We start from the raw sequence: 19,285 nt of genomic DNA, 5'->3' as shown, positions 1-19,285 counted from the left end.
GAGCGGCTGGGCCATGTCCACGGAGCCTGTGCTCCACAACGGGAGAGGCCACAACAGTGAGAGGCCCGCGTATCACAAAAAAAAAAAAAAAAAAAAAAAAAAATGCATGCAAATCCAGGTGCTTGCTCTTGCTACCAGATCTGCTTTTCACTGCATCTGTTTCTGACTTACCTCCTGCTCAACCCCTGGTCTTCCCACTAATGTGAAAGGGGCGTGGCTGCAGAGGATTGCCTTGTTTCAGCAGCTACTTCACTCTCTGTTCCTCATTTTTATTTGACTTGAATTGTGAGGAAAGATGTTGTCCTGATATAATGCCTAATCATAGTGTAGCTTTTGGCTTGATAGTGACTCTTTTTAGCCATCTCAACTGTATTATCTGTGATGATGGTTTTTAAAAAAACTTAATTAAAGCCATAATGAAGTTAATTCACTGCTGAACTAATAATGTTCAGAAAAACATTATTCCAGAGACCAACGCGAATAAGCAGGAGGGTTTTTTAAGCTCTATTATTGGTCTAAGCGATCATACAAAGTCAAAACTGCCAGCATTATTTTTCCAAGACAGCATGACGCTTAGGAAGGTATTTGTACGTTGTATAATCCAGATAGAAATATGCAACTGTCAAGTGGTATGACAGCCTGTACTGAGAGGGAAGGGTGTAGTAACAGTGGAAATAACCTCAAAGTTCACTTTGAATCCTAAAAATAAGGACAGTGATAAGGGAAGAAAAAAATAGAATTCTCACTGCAGGATCTTGAGATAATTTCTAATCTTTTCCAATTTTTCTCTCCCTTTCCCCGTACCAAGATACATCTGTGGACATAGGACATTCCTTACCATCATTCTAGAAGTACCGGTCTCCATTTCTATCTCAAATCATGCTCTTCACATCTTTTCTTCTTTAATCAACCTAACAAGGTATTACCAGAAGCCAGCTATGATCTTACATCTATGCTAGTTACTCTGAAAGATTCATTGAAAGATAACTACAGTATAATTTTCAGAATTTTAAATCAGTTGGTAAGGCAGACTATACAGAGAAGAAACAGCCCTCCTGCTGATATATTCAGTGCCTCTTCGAGGACTGAATCCATCATGCTAGATACATATGCTATAAGAATTACATAATTTATTCATTTATCCTAAAGACACCCAGTGAATGCCTGCATGTGTAGGATTCTAGAGGAGGCCTGGAGAAACAAAGATGAATCAGATATGCTCCCCGACCTCAGGGGCTCGAATGCTACTGAGAGACAGAAACATAAGTGGATGATCGGAAATCACCATGGTTGGGCTTTTTGTTAGGCTTGGAAAGACGGGTATGGTTTTATTATAGGCGGAGCAAAAAGGAGTTGGTAAGACGGCACAATTCAGCTCAGCAGGAGGAAAAGAGAAATATAGGAGCGTGGTAAGGTACACAGACTGGGGAAGGAAGGAGCTTTTTATTTGGAGGAGGACTGCACTGCAGAGGAGTGAGGAAGCCAGCCTGATCTGCAGGACCACCTTGCGGCTTCAGCAGTTACAGTGTTGCTAGGCCCCTGTGTTGGGAAGCCTTGCAGCAAGATGCTGTGCCTTACTAAAATAGACACCTAAAGTATTTATTTTTCATGACGTTTATTTTAATACTTGCATTGTTTTGTGACATTATTTTATATATACACCAGCCTTAACAATGTCTTTCTACCCCTTGTACACCAACCCTAACATCTATAAGATGCAGACCAAGATATACAATATGTATAAATATTTATAATTCACAAATCAATGTAACAAAATGTCAAATGAAAACTGTTCTGTCTTTCTACCTTGACAAATATATCTTCATAACAACCTGGAAGATCAGTTTTGAATTTAAGAGTTCCTGGAACCCTGCCAGTTCCATGCTGGAATTCGGTGGTTTGGGAAAATCTCCTCGATAGCCCCCTGCTCACTCTTCCCATCCTTGACTCCATCCCACACTGTGGGATGTTCAAATGTATCTGGATACCTCTGTCCATTGACGAGCTCCATCTCATCCCTCTCTCCGACCACGACCAACCACTCACTGGTCATACCCATGGCCTAGAGGGATGTTCATTTGAGGTTTGGTCCACTCTTGGGAGGACATAATGCCAGGGAAGAGTTCTGCATAAGCCTTAGTAGTGGGCTTTGAGACGTGGTTGATGAGTACCCAAAATGCAGCCTAGAAGTCGAGATTTGGGGAGATGCAGGTTCCTGGTGGGCCTGTTCCCTTACCTCTGTAGGGAAATGGGCACTTCTACCCCAGTAGGAAAGAGCTGGGCTAGATAAGGGCCAAAGTTAGGTTCCCTAAAGTGCAGGATACAGGGGTTAGGGGTGGGGATCTCCTAACCAGAACCAAAGGCAGTATTCCCCGACCCCCCATCTTGCAGTGGTTGAGTTATCTTGAGTCCTTTACCCTTATAGGGACAGCACTGATGGTTAGAACTGAGGGTTTTTTATGCTGATATTCCCAAAGTTTCCAATAAGATGGCTCCTTCGTTCAACTGTTACATTTTAATTTCTCCCTTAAAGGCCTATCTATTGCAGCCATCTTCCTCCAAGCCAGAGTCAACAGCCATTTTGTATGTGTATGTGTGGTACAGAAGAGTGAGTTGGAAAATTCACCTTTCTTACAGGCCCAACATAATGGATTATTAATTATCAAACATTAAACCCTTTCCGAAGTTCTTTAGATCATAATTCGCCCTGTGCTTCTCCACCAGTGCACAGAAGAATACCTACCACCTTTTACCATTGAGAAGGGAGAGGGAGTAAAAGAATATCAGGTAGGCAAAGAAAAAGTCCTGTTTCTTCTGGCTGCCAGGAAGGGTGGGCAGGAGTTTACCAGAGGAAGGAGAAGTGTTGGCAGTGAGAGTGTTGTGCTATGAGCTCCACCCTGAAAGGAAAAGGAAAGGCTTTGGATTATGGACCAGAACTCTGAAGGTACAAAGACTCCTGTCCCTCTCTCTTTACAGGAACCTAGAGGAGGTTACCTCACAGGCTTGTGCCAACCACAGTGGGGACTGCCCCACTACGGCTGGGCAGCAAGGTTAGCAGAGAGGGTCAGCCTGAGTGCTCTTATCAGACTCCCCTTCTCCTTGGCTCCTTGACAGCAAGGACAGGACCCCAGTGCCCCGAATTCTGGCAGCTAGCAATAGCAGCTCTTGGCCCCACTCATGCGCAGACATCTACTCCCATCAGTTGAAATACACAATCACTAGATCCTTTGGGATAAAGTCTTAATCCTCATCTAACTTGGCAACATGTGACACAGTTAAGCAGCCCTTGCTCCTTGAACAGCTTTCTTCACTGAGCTTTCAGCATGTCACTCTCTCTGGGTTTTTGTTTTTTTTCTTCCCTATTTCACTAGCTTCTTTCTTTTTTCAGTCATTTTTGCCTGTTCTTCCCCATCTCCCTATCCCATAAACACTGGAGTGGCCCATGGCTCAATCCTCAGACATTTATTCTTCTGTCTTGTTTTCACCCTTTGTGTGATCTCATCTAGCCCCTGGGCCTGAAAGATCATCTACATGCAAGGATTTCTAGATTTGCATTTCCACATTGGACCTCTCCTCTGAACTCCATACTTGTATACGCATCTGCTTACTCAAGAGTTTATTGGGAAGTCTATCTTTACACTAAAATTGGATATTGACAATTTACTATCATAATAGGGCACTTAAACACAAGGTTCTCAATAGCTGATAGAATACGCAGTCAAAATTGAGTAAGGATAGATGAAATTTAAACAGCACAATGAATGTTTTTGTACTCGTAAGAGCATTGTACCCTAAAACTCCAGAATACACATTCTTCTTTGGTACACTTGGAATATTCATGAAAACTAATGATGTGCTAGGCCATAAAGACAGCCTCAATAAGTTTTAAAGGATTAGTACCAAACACAGCTTATTTCCTGATTATAATGCATATAGTTAGAAATTAACAACAATAATGACAAAAAATAAAAACTAAAGAAAACATAAATGCATGGAAATTTTATATTATACTTCAAAACAATTCCTAGTAAAAAAAATTGCAGAGGAAATTAGGAAATATTTATAACTGAACAATTTTGAAACAATATTTATCAAAACTTGTGATGTGCAGCTAATATGTTACTTAGAGGAGAACTTATAGTCTTAAATGTCTTATTAGAAAATAAGAACAACTGAAAATTAATGAATTAAGTTAGAAACAGAACACAAGGTAAACCTTAAAATAGCAGAAGGAAGGAAATAATAGGAATAAGAGTAAACATCAATGAAATGGAGGAGAAAAAAGGCTACTATAAACAGTATGAACAAATCAAATATCTGTTCTTTAAGAAAGATAAGTGTCTTAAAAATAGGCAAAAATATGGAAAGAATAAACAGAAAAAAGTGATAAATGAATAACTTTAAGAAGGCATCAGGTGGTATAACTGCACATAGAGGGGAGAATAAGAAATAAAAAGAAAATATTTAGATCAACTTCACGCCAAAAAATCTGAAAACTGAGATGAATTAGGCAAATTCCTAAATACTTATAATTATCAAAATTGACTCACAAATAAATAAGAAAACTGAATAGTCACATAACCATTAGTGAAAACAAACCAGAGTTTCTTTTTGCTGGTTTTACTGATATTTCCATAAAATATTAAGAGACCAATTATTATTCTAATCTCACATAACGTATCCCCAGAGTAGAGAAGAAAGAGTACGTTCCCTTTTTAATTTATTGAGGTTGACACAACTTGGATATCAAAATTTGATAATGATAGCACAAAAGGGAAAAGTTACAGTCCAATGTTTCTTATGAACATAATTGTAGAAGTGTTAAATTATTAGCCAACCAAATCCAAACATGGTTGACCAAGTTGCATTTATCTCAGATTTTCAAAATTGAATTAACATTGGAAAATCAATAAATGTAATTCACTACATTAAGAGATAAAAGAGGAAAAAATGATACGAACATCTCAATGACTACAGAAAAATTGCTTTGATGAGGTTCAATAAAGCAAGAAACAAAATTACTATTATTTGACAATAACATTATTATGTATATAGACATCCCAAAAGATCTTACTAAGCTATTAAAGAAAAAGTTAGTTAGAAAATATAATTTTAAATATACATTTATAATATCAAGAAATATATAAACTATCCAGTAATAAATTTTTTTAATAGAAATCCAATTTTATTATTTTTTTATTATTATTTTTTTGACACCGTTATTGGAGTATAATTGCTTTACAATGGTGTGTTAGTTTCTGCTTTATAACAAAGTGAATCCGTTATACATATATTCCCATATCTCTTCCCTCTTGCATCTCCTCCCTCCCACCTTCCCTATCCCACCCCTCTAGGTGGTCACAAAGCACTGAGCTGATCTCCCGGTGCTATGCAGCTGCTTCCCACTAGCTATCTATTTTACGTTTGGTAGTGTATATATGTCCATGCCACTCTCTCACTTTGTCACAGCTTACCCTTCCCCCTCCCATATCCATTCTCTAGTAGGTCTGTGTCTTTATTCCCGCCTTGCCCCTAGGTTCTTCATGACCTTTTTTATTTTTCTTAGATTCCATATATATGTGTTAGCATATGGTATTTGTTTTTCTCTTTCTGACTTACTTCACTCTGTATGACAGACTCTAGGTCCATCCACCTCACTACAAATAACTCAATTTTGTTTCTTTTTTTTTTTTTAACATCTTTATTGGGGTATAATTGCTTTACAATGGTGTGTTAGTTTCTGCTTTATAACAAAGTGAATCAGTTATACATATACATATGTTCCCATATGTCTTCCCTCTTGTGTCTCCCTCCCTCCCACCCTCCCTATCCCACCCCTCCAGGCTGTCACAAAGCACCGAGCCAATATCCCTGTGCCATGCGGCTGCTTCCCACTAGCTATCTACCTTACTACGTTTGTTAGCGTGTATATGTCCATGACTCTCTCTTGCCCTGTCACAGCTCACCCTTCCCCCTCCCCATATCCTCAAGTCCGTTCTCCAGTAGGTCTGCGTCTTTATTCCTGTCTTACCCCTAGGTTCTTCATGACATTTTTTTTTCCCTTAAATTCCATATATATGTGTTAGCATACGGTATTTGTCTTTTTCTTTCTGACTTACTTCACTCTGTATGACAGACTCTAGGTCTATCCACCTCATTACAAATAGCTCAATTTCGTTTCTTTTTATGGCTGAATAATATTCCATTGTATATATGTGCCACATCTTCTTTATCCATTCATCTGTTGATGGACACTTAGGTTGCTTCCATGTCCTGGCTATTGTAAATAGAGCTGCAATGAACATTTTGGTACGTGACTCTTTTTGAATTATGGTTTTCTCAGGGTATATGCCCAATAGTGGGATTGCTGGGTCATATGGTAATTCTATTTCTAGTTTTTTAAGGAACCTCCTTACTGTTCTCCATAGTGGCTGTATCAATTTACATTCTCACCAACAGTGCAAGAGGGTTCCCCAGTAATAAATTTTTAAAAAATATAAAAGACTTTCAAGGATAAAATTATAAACTCTTATTGAAAGATATTAAAATGTTAAATAAATGGAGAACTTTATCATGATCATGAATATGAGAATACAATATCATACAGTTGCCTATTTTTCCACAAAGGGAAATTAGGGAAAGTTTCCTACAATATAAAAAAAAATTTATAAAGCTATAGCAATTATCAGCTTTGCATTGGCTCAGGGGTTGATAAATAACCCAATAGAATTGCAAGAGCCTAGAAATGAACCCATTTAACATAGAAACAGAATATATGAGAAAACCAGCATTGCAGATTAGTGGGGCAATGACAGATTATTTAATAAAATGCACTGAGACAATTGGCTCTTCACTGAACAAAAATTGAAATTGGATTCTTACCTAATGCCAGACACAAAAATCAACTCCAAATAGTTTAGCTACTTACATGTGAAAGGAAAATTATGAAACATTTAAAACAGAATATAAGAGAATTCATCTATGACCTTAGGATAATAAAGATTTCTTAAACAAGACAAAATTCAATTTATAAACTAAAAACAATACATCTTATCACATGAAATTTTTAAAAATGCTTGTTCACTAAAAGATACAAGGAAGAGAGAGATGAGAATCCAAAAGCTGGCAAAAAGATGCTTATTACAGGGCTTTCCTGGTGGCGCAGTGGTTCAGGGTCCGCCTGCCAATGTAGGGGACACGGGTTCATGCCCCGGTCTGGGAAGATCCCACATGACGTGGAGCGGGTAGGCCCGTGAGCCATGGCCGCTGAGCCTGCGCGTCCGGAGCCTGTGCTCCGCAACGGGAGAGGCCACAGCAGTGAGAGGTCCGCGTACTGCAAAAAAAAAAAAAAAAAAGATGCTTATTACATTTATCCAACAATGGATTAGCATCCCAAATAGTAGAAAAATATCAAGTGTTGATGATCATGACTCTATGGCTGGTAGGATTGTAAATTGGCCCAGCCTCTTTTGAAAACTGTTTGACATTACATTGTGAATTTGAACATGCCCACTATCTACGACCCAGTATTTCCTACACATAGCCAAGGAAATATTGTATATGTGTGTGAGGAGACATGTACAAGAATGTTTATAATAGTAAAACCTAGAAACAATCCACTCTCCATCAACAGTAGAATGGATAAATTGTGATATATTTGAAATATGAAATAATTAAAATGAATGAATGGTAGAAATACACATGAACATGGATGCTTTTTAAAAGATAATTTTGAATGAAAAAAAGTAAGTCATTGATAGGCTTTATGATTACACATATATAAAGTGCAAACAATAGCAAAATTTAAAAAAAGACATATTTTCAGGAATATTTACACATCTAATAAAACTATGCCAGAAGCAAAGGAACTGATTAACACAAAATTCAAGGTAAAGTTTACCTAAGAAGCAGAAGAAGAGTGAGTAGCCTGTTGGGGAGGGGAACCCAGTAGGGCTTCTAGGATACAAGTAATGTTATAGTTCTAAAGCTGAGTGGTAGATGCATTCTAAAATTGTAGAGAGATATATTTTGATTTCTTTGATGCATTTCACCATAAAAAATGAATATAAGGCTTCTCTGGTGGCGCAGCAGTTAAGAATCCGCCTGCCAATGCAGGGGACATGGGTTCGAGCCCTGGTCCTGGAAGATCCCAAAAGCCTCAGAACAACTAAGCCGGTGCACCACAACTACTGAGCCTGCGCTCTAGAGCCCGCGAGCCACAACTACTGAAGCCCGTGCGCCTAGAGCCCATGCTCCGCAGCAAGAGAAGCCACTGCAATGAGAAGCCCGCGCACCGCAACGAAGAGTAGCCCCCGCTCGCCGCAACTAGAGAAAGCCCACGCACAGCAACGAAGACCCAACGCAGCCAAAAATAAATAAATAAAATAAGTAAATTTATATTAAAAAAAATGAATATAATGTCTTGGAAAATCTTGTTAAAGATAGGTCACATTTAAAATGACTATCCAATTAGATGTGGGAGAGACAACTGTAAAAGAGGAAGCTGGAAATTTGCTCCTTTTTAAGAAAATTGAAACTTGAAAACACAGTGGATGTAGCTTATGCAAAAAAGATAAGATTCACTTGAATTAATAATTCATACACAAATGAAAGTCTTTGAACTTATATTAAAAGCTAGGCAAAACAATGCCTATTTATGCTTCAAGTTGAAATCTTTAATGTATTTATGAATCTATTTTTGTGATTTCCTGCCTTGCTAAGCTTTTTCAAATAGCCAACCAAATATGGATAATGAGAACACCAGATAAGAAGGCTTCTATGGTATTATATCAGTCAATTAAGCTAAAATCTAGTTGCTTTTCTTTTTCTTTTACCAGTGGGTGGCAGCTTGTGAAAAAGAGTGAATAGCTAAGAGATAAAATATATATCTGTGTAGAGTGTGAGTAAAACTTTTAGTCCTCTTAACATAAGTATCTTATGTTTTCTGGGAATTAATAGCTTATAAATACCATGTCTACTTAATCTGTGTTGATTATTGTGACAGAGACTGTCTGCTTTTCTCCTCCTAGAATAATTGTTCAAAAACATTTCCCAGTCTCCCTTGCAGCTCGATCTGGTCATAAGACTGAATGGTGACTGGTAGAATATAGGTGGAAGTGATGTACACAACTTCTAGGCCTATGAAAATTCTACCATAAAAACCTCCCAGGTAAGACCTGTGATATATTCCCCTTCCAGCTGGCTTGAACGGAGGTGACCCCACAGTGTAACCTGGAGACGCAAGTGGAAGGCAGTGGAGCTTTAAGATGGAAGGAGCCTTAGTCACTGTGACATAACTTGCAAACAGGCTTACTTGACCAGGAGTATCTGCACTGGATGCCATGAGTAAGGAATAAACTTCAGCGATATATACTTCAAAGATGTTGGGGTTTATCTGTAACAGCCATTAGAATTTACCCTAATCAATGTCAGGAAAGCTAGTTAAGGGAAAAAGAAAAGGAGAATGAGGCTGCAATTGGATACATTTTTCTTCTCTCTAGAGAACAGATCCAGAGCACTTCCATATACACCAGCTGGCTGGGCAAAGTCTAATGAAGGAAGAGGTAACTTTGCTCATTTGCTGCCCAATGATCTTTATGAACTGGCAAAGTCATCTGTAACCAAAGTTGTATTATTACCAGTGGCTAATCAGCCAACCAGTGATAAGATGCAAGATTGTGAAAGGTTTGAATTGAATTGACACATATTCGTGGATTCCACAAATATTTATTGAGCAACTATTATGTGTTGGAAACTGTAAAAGTTCTGAGGATACAGTTTTGTAAAAGTGCCTTACAAAGTGGAAATGCCCAGTATTACTAATGTTGGAATTATTGATATTATTGGATGTCTAGAATTCATTAATCCTCAAACCCCTCCACACTCTTGAGAGGAAGGACAATTTCTTTGTTTTGTTTAGATACACCTTGAATTTTCCTTTTCCCTCTTCTCAATAGAAATAATTCTAATTTTTTAAAGATATGGCTAAGAGTGTTGGTACTCCAAAAATATCCTCACTCACAAAATGTGCTTCACCGTATTTCTCTGTCCTCATGTATCTAGGTGGGTGCATGTGACTAGTTCCTGCTGGTGAAAAGTTAAAGGAAGTCTGCATCCTTTCTAATCTGAGGCAGAGAAGAGTGGATGTGCCTTCTCCACACACTTTGTCTTCCAACAAAGAGGTTAAAAGCAAAGGATTCTGGGATTCCCAACTTGCAAGATGGAAATAGCCTGGTCCCCAAGTCATTGCTAGGATGAGAGCCATGCAGGATTGCCACATGGCCTGCATTGCGCTGTGCCATGAGTAAGAAATAAACATTGATTGCATTAACCTAACAAGACTTAGGGCTTTATTTAATGAGCTGATTCCTTACAAATAGAAAAGACTGTGCTATAGATTAAGACAAAGGAAAACAGTAAAAGATGAACACAATTTATTGAACGATTAGAAAGGAAACCAAGGAAAAAAGTACAATCTCAATCTCACCTGTATATTACTGAAGAAGCCTCTTGTTGAAACTGGCAAATGAAGGTGCCAAGTCCCAGCCCCTTCTAACACCTCAGGAGCTTGCTCTTCCTTTCCCCATGACTGGTCACAAAAATGCCACATGTAGAAGCTGAAATGGAAGACTTGAATTGCTACACACAAAAGCCTTATTTATTTACCACATTTCTGTGGAAATCTGAAAATACAGCATTAAAAAAATTGGAAAATTTTGTGAATCAATGTGGAATTACTAATGATTTCATTCTAGCACAAGGGAATTGATTTAACTGGGAAAGAGAAAATACTTTATTAATGTTGCTAACGTGATTATCATTAAATATTATGAATACACCAATAGTGATATGTGCACTGATATGCTACAGGGAGAATAAATGAGAAAACAATAAAAGCTTTGCATCAATTTGTAGATTTGAGAGGGTAGAGCTATTCCCTAGTGCAGGAATTTTTGTATTGCATTTGTAAAAGAAGTATGTTCCTTTTCCAAAGTCTGCTAACGAGAAGGAAGCCAAGAACAGAGTACATTGGATGTAAACAGCTGCTCTCTTTACCATGAACACTGAATGCTAGCAAAGAAAATATTGAAGAGACGATGCTACATACGAATAAAACAAGTTCCTGTGCTTCTCTTTTCTGTAAAATACAATTTACCTGTAGTGGCATAAGCTGGGAGTGTTTCTTCTGAAAATTTTCCTTTACTGCTTTTCAATTTTTTTCTGCCAAAAATCAACAAAACTTCACTACTTATTAAGAAAGAGTTATGTTTATTCTTTAAGCAGTACATGTATTCTCTAACGCTGCTATCGCTCTGTTGATAGTTGCATTTATGAGCCAATTCAAAATCCAAAATATTTGCCTCAGATATTAGCTACAGAGAGTACACATTCATAAAGATATGTTCTTGCAGCATAATTTCCTCTTTCTTATTAATCACCTTTCTGAGCTCCTTGTTTACCAGACTTTGGCTTTATTTTTGTATTTTCTAATCAGTAAAATGCACTTCCTAAAGAAAATAGCTTGTTGCCATTAATGCGTGGCAAGAAAGTACATATGGTTGGTGCTTTCAACCAGCTCCCACTGTGATACGATAAGACGCGTTTAAAACATGTAATCATAATCACCAGAGGTAGGCTAAGGCTGGCATCAGACTAAAAATCTCATCATGGCAATCGAGGAAGGGACTGGGTTCTGTGGATAAATTTGCATAAGTTCCTTAATAATCACAAGCCTTATTTCTCCAGTCGTCCCTCAGACCAAGTTTCTATTACCTCTGTATTGACATACTGAATGAAAATAAGCTGTTGATGTATTCAGAAAAACAAAGGCTCCATGGTTGTATACATGGGTAGAAATAGTAGTTTGCTTGAGAAATATTGATACAGTGTTCTCAGACGACAAAATATGTAGGATTGAGTTTTTGTGTCATATAGCATGAACAGCAGCACAAACAGCATAAAATCACAGAATCACAAACATTTAGATCTGGAAAACATCTCTTACACTGTCATCATTTAATGCCTCTATTTTCAGAAAAGGAAACAGAGCTCAGAAGGATAAAGTGACTTATTCAACATCACACAGCTAGCCAAAGACAGATTTAGGTCTTTCAAATAGTCAAACATTTCTTTTGCACATACAATGCAGAGCGTTGACCAGACAAGTCATGAGTGAATGGAGGACAATTCACTACCCAAGTGATCCATGGTGATACCTGCAGGCAAAGCTATTCGTTGATTTGCTACAGACATTGCAGAGGAACTTGAAAATGTACTGATTGCAAAACGTACTCACTTGAATTCAATATGACAAATGTTTATGGAGACCCCACTATGCGAAGTCACAGAATCAGGGAATTTTTGCACTTCCTTTTTTAGCATCTAATAAAATCCTTCAGGTTATTCTCATGGAAGCCACACCATGTCCTCTGCATATTTTAATTTGCATATATTCATCAGTACACATTAGGCAAAAGAGAGGGAGAGGAAAAGGGACATTTCAATTTTCCTGGGAAGAAATGGAGGGAACAGCAAATAGATCATGGTAAAATGTAGACTAAGTTTCTTCTGCACCCAGACTGAGTCCAGTACTGTTTTCTTTTTCTCTATTCCCAATTTCCCCTCCTCCTCCTTCCCCTCTCCTTTCTTTCTCCAGGGCTTCCCAGGTTTAGGATATTTTCTTTCTTTCTTTGAGATTCTAAGTACATAAAAATTTAAAAATGACAAATCTAGAACATACATTAAATGTTTTCACTTAACAAATTGACAATTTTGACACACACACAAAGCAATATAATTGCACTATTCATAAGATAATTATATTTTTAAAGAAATATTTCACTGCACAATAGTTGCTGGGATCTGAAATGATGCACGAGCTTAAAATTGTAGGAAGGCTACCCTCTTTTTAACCTGTGTTTCTAACCTCTTTCTAAGTTATCTGATGAGAGAAGCCAGAAGTTTAAATTTGAGGACTTTTGTGTACATGTCAACCAAGTACCCTCCTCTCTCTTCCCCGCTTCTATCCCACCTTAATAATCACCATATAATTAATAATCACTTAACAGTTTTCCTTTCTCCTGTTGCCTGTACCCACACACGGCAGAGCTCTGTCAGGAGGCACAAGTTCAGGACCACTCTCAGGCCCTCTCTCTGGGCTGCAGAGTTGGGAAGGTGGGGATTAGTTGGGCAGCTGCATACCAAAAAAAGGAGTTCACTCAAGGAAACACCAATGGCTATTGTGAGGGAATAAAATCTAAGAACAAATCAAGTCAAAAAGTAAATGGGATAAGCATGATTTTATTTTGAGACCAGATGCCAACCCCAACTTGAAATGTGAATGATGGGCCAAGGTGTGGGCCAAGGAGGGCAGAGACTGAAATTAGAGCAGGGCAGGTGAGACACTGGAGTTTGCTGTGCAAACTCCACAAAGGGACTGGCCTTTTCAGTCCATTTTCATTGGCACCCTCTGGCATCAGACTTAAAATGTCAGCATGGAAATCTTCCCATCATCTTGAACCTGAATGGGGAGAAGTTTGGTTCACTGGTGAGACCAGAGTTGGTAGGAAAATATGGACAAAGCCATCCTCTAATCTTTCACTTCTTCCCTGTCTCAAAACTAATAGTCAACTTTCATTACTCAGGAGCTGGTCATCTAAAATTCTCTTTCTTTGTCCACACACTAGACATCTGCTCACCATTGCCCCTCTACCAGCTTAAACATGGGAAGAAAGAGAGGGCAAAATCCAAATCAGTTAGAATCTGGCTTGGCAGGAAGGCTAGGAAACCCATTTAGGTATGATCGTTTTCTTTTTTTTTTAATTACATGGTTTTTGTCTCGCCACTGTCATTGACCTTATTAAATCAAATGTTTGAGAACTGGCAGTTGCATAAGTTTTACCTGGATAAAGTGTTGCATAAATTGATAATGGCCACTTCGTATGTATAAGTCAATCTAGGACTGCCAGCTTCCTACTAGGTTTCTAGCCCTGAGATTTCATGCAAAACTAGTATGTATGTGCATTTTCCTGGGGTGATTGTCTACAGATTCCCTTAGATCCTCAAAACAGGTCTGTGACCCTAAAACTATAAAAATATCTTGTTGTTTTATAGCTTCACATTCATTCCCTGCCCTAAGCAACTTGCTTCCAGGTCAACAGATAATTTACTTTGTTCTTTTTACATGTGTCAGACATCAAAATGGTCCTGTTGCAGACAGAATATACCATTAAAAACAGTCTCTTGCTACATAAGCTTGTTATCTAAGGCATAATGAGCACAGCTGGCTTGAAGCTCCAGGCTGTGACCTGACTGGATTGTTGCAAAATTTGGACTGGAGTGGGTAGGGCATGTATACACATCAGTTTTCCAGGAGAGTTTAGTTTCAAGTCCTGGTCACCATGCTTTATTCCTGTCCTATAAAATTATAGGAGAGGAATAGGAAAAGGGATCTGAGTTTGAGTTTCATGCAGACTTTCCCCACAAAGAGGGAGTTACGCATTTTTTCTCATTATAAATACCAAGACTTTGAGGCTTCCTCCATGAAAGACAAAGTGGAAGAGTCTCTCTGTTTTAAATGGCTTAACTATGGTCCTGCTAGTAGGCAGAGGGATGGATCAGAGGACATCCCCCAAGGATCTCTGAATTTCCAGCATTCTGTGAAGTTGAGACTTCATTTTACATTCCTCCCATCTACCTTGAAAATGGCCAGAAATGACATCTTGTTACAAGAATGCATCTTCCCCTCCAAAATCTATCTCCAGGCAGGTGTCTGGGTGTTGAAGGGCTGAGCCCTCGCTCCATTCTGTCAAACGCACATAAGTAGGGCACTTTTCTTACACTTCAACTGAATTTCAGTGCCTGACCCTTTGTCTAGATTATTGTTTTCAGCCAGCCTGATGTTTGGCTGACTCCCAGGGTTCTGATAACCACATTTGGAAGGTTATATCTGAAAATGGAGAAGGCCATATAAATTGTACTTAGAAGTATATACATTTAAAAACTTCATGGGACACATCCATCACTCCTGGACACCAAGATGATGATTTTATAGATCATGTAATTGTTCTGAACACCCTCTCTTAACAACCCTCATCTCTGAACTTGTAGCTGTTTCATTTATTACAGCTATTTGGATCATTTAAGATTTAGCCCACTTTTCGCCAGGTGATTTATGTTGTGTTTCTAAGTCCATTTTGACATCTTCTTCCATTTCTTCCACCAAAATAATCCTCACCCTTACCATCTGAGTGGAGGCATCATTTACAGCTAGAGAAGCATATCTGGAAAATGCATTACCTTTAAATAGTAGGATTCATCATATCTGAGTTCATATGTCTGATAGCCAAAAAGCCCCATTTCATTTCAAAAGAAAAATTGCTTCTGTCAGCGTAAACAGAATGCATTATCTTCTTTTAATAACCATTCTTAAGTATGCTGCTGTATTACTTTTTCACAGCTGTATTCCAATAAGCTATAGAGTAATTGCCAGTTCTTCTAATAGGTTCATTATTCTCTTGCCATAATTGCAGCCATTAAATGTTCAATTGTTAAATTTCCACTCCTACGTTTACTTAGTGTTACATTTTAAAATGGGGCATGTCATTACAGCACCCCAGTGGCCATGGCTGTTGTTCAAAGTATTTCTAAAAGTCAATGAGGTCTCTTTGAAATACGTCTTCATTTTTCATTTGTTCAGGTATCCCCCGCACCCTGCCATATGACCTCTTCCCTTTTTTAGACCTTCTAAATAGGCTCTTAGAAATTGTTATATTTTACTAGAAGTTTGAGGACCAGGAGAAATAAAGCTGAGCCCTCAATGTCTATGAGCACCACTTTTTCACTTTAATAACGTGATTCATGTATAACAAGGTAAAGAAGCAAAGATTTCACTACGGAAACGAACACTTAATGGTTTTCCAAGAGCTCTGATTTATCTTTCATCGTGTTAAATTTGTGAGGCTTTTTCATCAAATGAAAGACACGTTGGTCAGAGGTTATGTGATTGTTAATCCCTGGTCCACAACATTCATGGTAATAAAGCAAATGTCTTCCCTTTATTGCTTGACATTTCTGGATGTGTCACATCCTCGGGTCTAGGCTCACCTATTCCATCTGATGCAATAGACTGCGTTACTTTGGGAAGTTATGCTGATGAAAATGGATAGCGAAATGGTTAGACATTTTAACTTAATCACTTAATCATACAGTTCAGAGTCTCCTGATTTGTTTGGCTTTGCTTGTTTGTTTTGTTTATTTGCTTTGGGTTTTCAGTATAGGGCTGAAAGTTCTTTTATAAGACATCTTGTATTTCTTAAATACTCAAATATTATCCAAAAGCTTTGAACTAAGTCACATTTCATTTTTAAAGACTTTTCTAATCATCTATTCATCAATCATCCTTTTCAAGGTAATTTTATTTCACTTCCATTCATTGCATTAGCTTTTATTTCCTTCAGAAGCTGAAAATAATTTTTACAGCCAATGGGTTAGCATTGTAATTTTTTCCAACTCATTTCAGCTCTATGTTCTTTCAGGAATCTTCTATGATTTAGAGTACATTTTGAGTTTTGGTAAAAACAACAGAAGCCTTTTTGATAACATGGTTCATGATATCAGATGTGGTTATACCCCTTACACCATAAACACTCTTATCCACACATCCACTTCCTTTGCTCATTTGCCTTGATATTAGCAAAAAACAATAACTACATTTGTTGAGCATTTACTCTCATCCTGTCTCTGTATTATATGATCATACACATTTTCTCACTTAATCTCTATGAGGTAAATACATTTATTATTCTCATTTTACAGATGAAGAAACTGAGACTAGAGAGGTTAAACGACTTGCACAAAGTTATAGCTAATAACTGAGTGCAGAGCCCACACTATTTACTTCTACTCAACATAATTATTAAGGGAGTATTGCTATAAACAGTGAAAAGAACTTAAACGTATTGATGAAGCAGCAAATGGTAAATAATTCTTGAGAATTCTGTCACCTCCCTAGGCAGACGGTTTGGGAACTTGTTAAAAGTTACAGGGCAAAAGAGACACCCAAGACAGAATTCTTCCACCCTCTGTTCTCCTCCACAATAAGCCTGCTCACAGAATAGACTAACAAAAGTAACTGTAAAATTGACCTGAGAGCAACTTATAGCTTACAGTCCCACTAACTTTCCTACAAAGAAAAAAACAGATACAGGTATAACATATTTAACATAGATGTGTCCATCCTAAAACTCTATCAAAAGTGTCCAGGCATTCCTGTTTTTCACATATTGTTAATATAAATTTTGTAGTAAGACTTTAGATATAATTTGATTGCTGATGACAGAAACTGGATGACGCTTCTTTTTCTCTTCCCTGGCTACATTGGCTTTGCAGCATTGCAAAAGAGAACATTTGTTGTTGTCAATAAAGCAGTCAGCTGTGTCACTTGGGGAAGAGATATATGGAATGGGATGGTATTATTTTGACAATCACTTTCTTCCAAAGCGATACAGTAAACGTACCTTATTTTGCTCGTTCATTCACAACACAATGGCCAAGATGGAAAAAGAAAGAGCACAGCATAGATTTGGGTCGATAAGAAAGCCATATTGTGCAATTAACAAAAAGAGGCACATTACTTGATGAAGTCAAAGGCATCACCCAAGGAGAATGGCTACAATGGCTGCAGGAATAATTGAAGAGAGAGTAAAAAGGTAAGCATCCCCATGTCTGAAAACAGGTTTCTTACCTGTCTCATAAGGCAGGTGAACTTTTCACGGTACTGTATTTTAGAAAATGGTCAGCTACAAGACACAGAAGTCATAAAAGATTTGCCAATCATAAAATGTCTATCATTAGAGTTTATTTAGTGCATGATAAAATTGGCTGATCAACTCTTAGAAGCTTTCTGAAAGGATTGAGGATAAAGTGGTTTTTTAAAAAGTGTCTGTGTTCTGCTCAAATTCTCTTTAGATTTGAGACTCACAAAGATTTGACATAAAGAAAATACATACAAGATCCATCTCTCTGTTATATTTTAAAGCTTTTGTCAGATCTTTGAGAGTTAGCTCCAATAACAAACACTGTACTCATTTATTTAAATTAACTATAATAAATTACAGGGTTTGGTAAAAATTACATTTTTCAGGGGCTTCCCTGTTGGCATAGTGATTAAGAATCTGCCTGCCAATGCAGGGGACATGGGTTTGAGCCCTTGTCCGGGCAGATCCCACATGCTGCGGAGCAACTAAGCTCGTGTGCTACAACTACTAAGCCTGTGCTCTAGAGCCCATGAGCCACAACTACTGAGCCCGTGTGCCACGGCTACCAAAGCCTGTGCACCTAGAGCCCGTGCTCCACAACAAAAGAAGCCGTCACAATGAGAAGCCCATGCACCGCAACGAAGAATAGCCCCCACTTGCCACAGCTAGAGAAAGCCTGCATGCAGCAACGAAGACCTAATGCAGCCAAAAATAAATAAGTAAACAAACAAGCAAATAAATAAATAAATTTATTTTAAAATGATCAAAAAATTTTAAAAATTACATTTTTCAGATATACACGTATGAAGATTATAAATGGTGAGACAGAGAAAGAGATCAAATGGTGATTTTTTTTCCCTGTTCTATAGAAACATTGAATGACTTAAAACCCTCTCATATCCTTGTCTGTTAACAGAAAAAAAAAATACACACATAAATATGAGATATTTGAAGAGGTTTAGAAAAGTCTAAACTGAATCTCTCTATTAGATGGAAAACTAACCCAGATGTGATTCCACTTTCCAAATCCAATCTGATCCAGAAGCCATAGAAAGATTCGTGGTGCCAAAACATTACAAGAGCAGTGAAAGAAACCCCTGGAGAAATAGAAGTGTGTGCTGGGGCTGGAAGGGGGCAGGAAAGCACCTAGAGTAGAAGAGGAGCAGGGAGGTAGGGGAAAGTTTTCTTACAGTGTACTTTGTTCCACCTTATACTGCCCTACGTAGAGCAAAAAGTCAGCAACTCCAACCCAACTAACTGGGTGTTTTGTCTACTACTGGTACAGAAATGGAATCTTTCTTCTTTATTGATCTTGTATCCTGCAAACCTGCTAAACTGTCTTATATTTAAGTAATTCCAGAATGTATCCTTTTACACATTCGAACACTTCTGAAATTAAAATGTATTTTATAATCAAATTTATGATCATTATTTTGTAGATAGTAGTCATCATAGCCTGTGAATAGTGAACTTGGTTATAGCTATTGTCATCTTTTCAGTTGAATTGTGTATATAGTTATTAATACATA

Source organism: Monodon monoceros, unplaced genomic scaffold (assembly GCF_005190385.1).
Source record: "Monodon monoceros isolate NGI ecotype Baffin Bay Population unplaced genomic scaffold, NGI_Narwhal_1 Super_Scaffold_18, whole genome shotgun sequence".
NCBI lineage: Eukaryota > Metazoa > Chordata > Mammalia > Artiodactyla > Monodontidae > Monodon > Monodon monoceros.
This window is presented reverse-complemented; position numbering follows the sequence as displayed.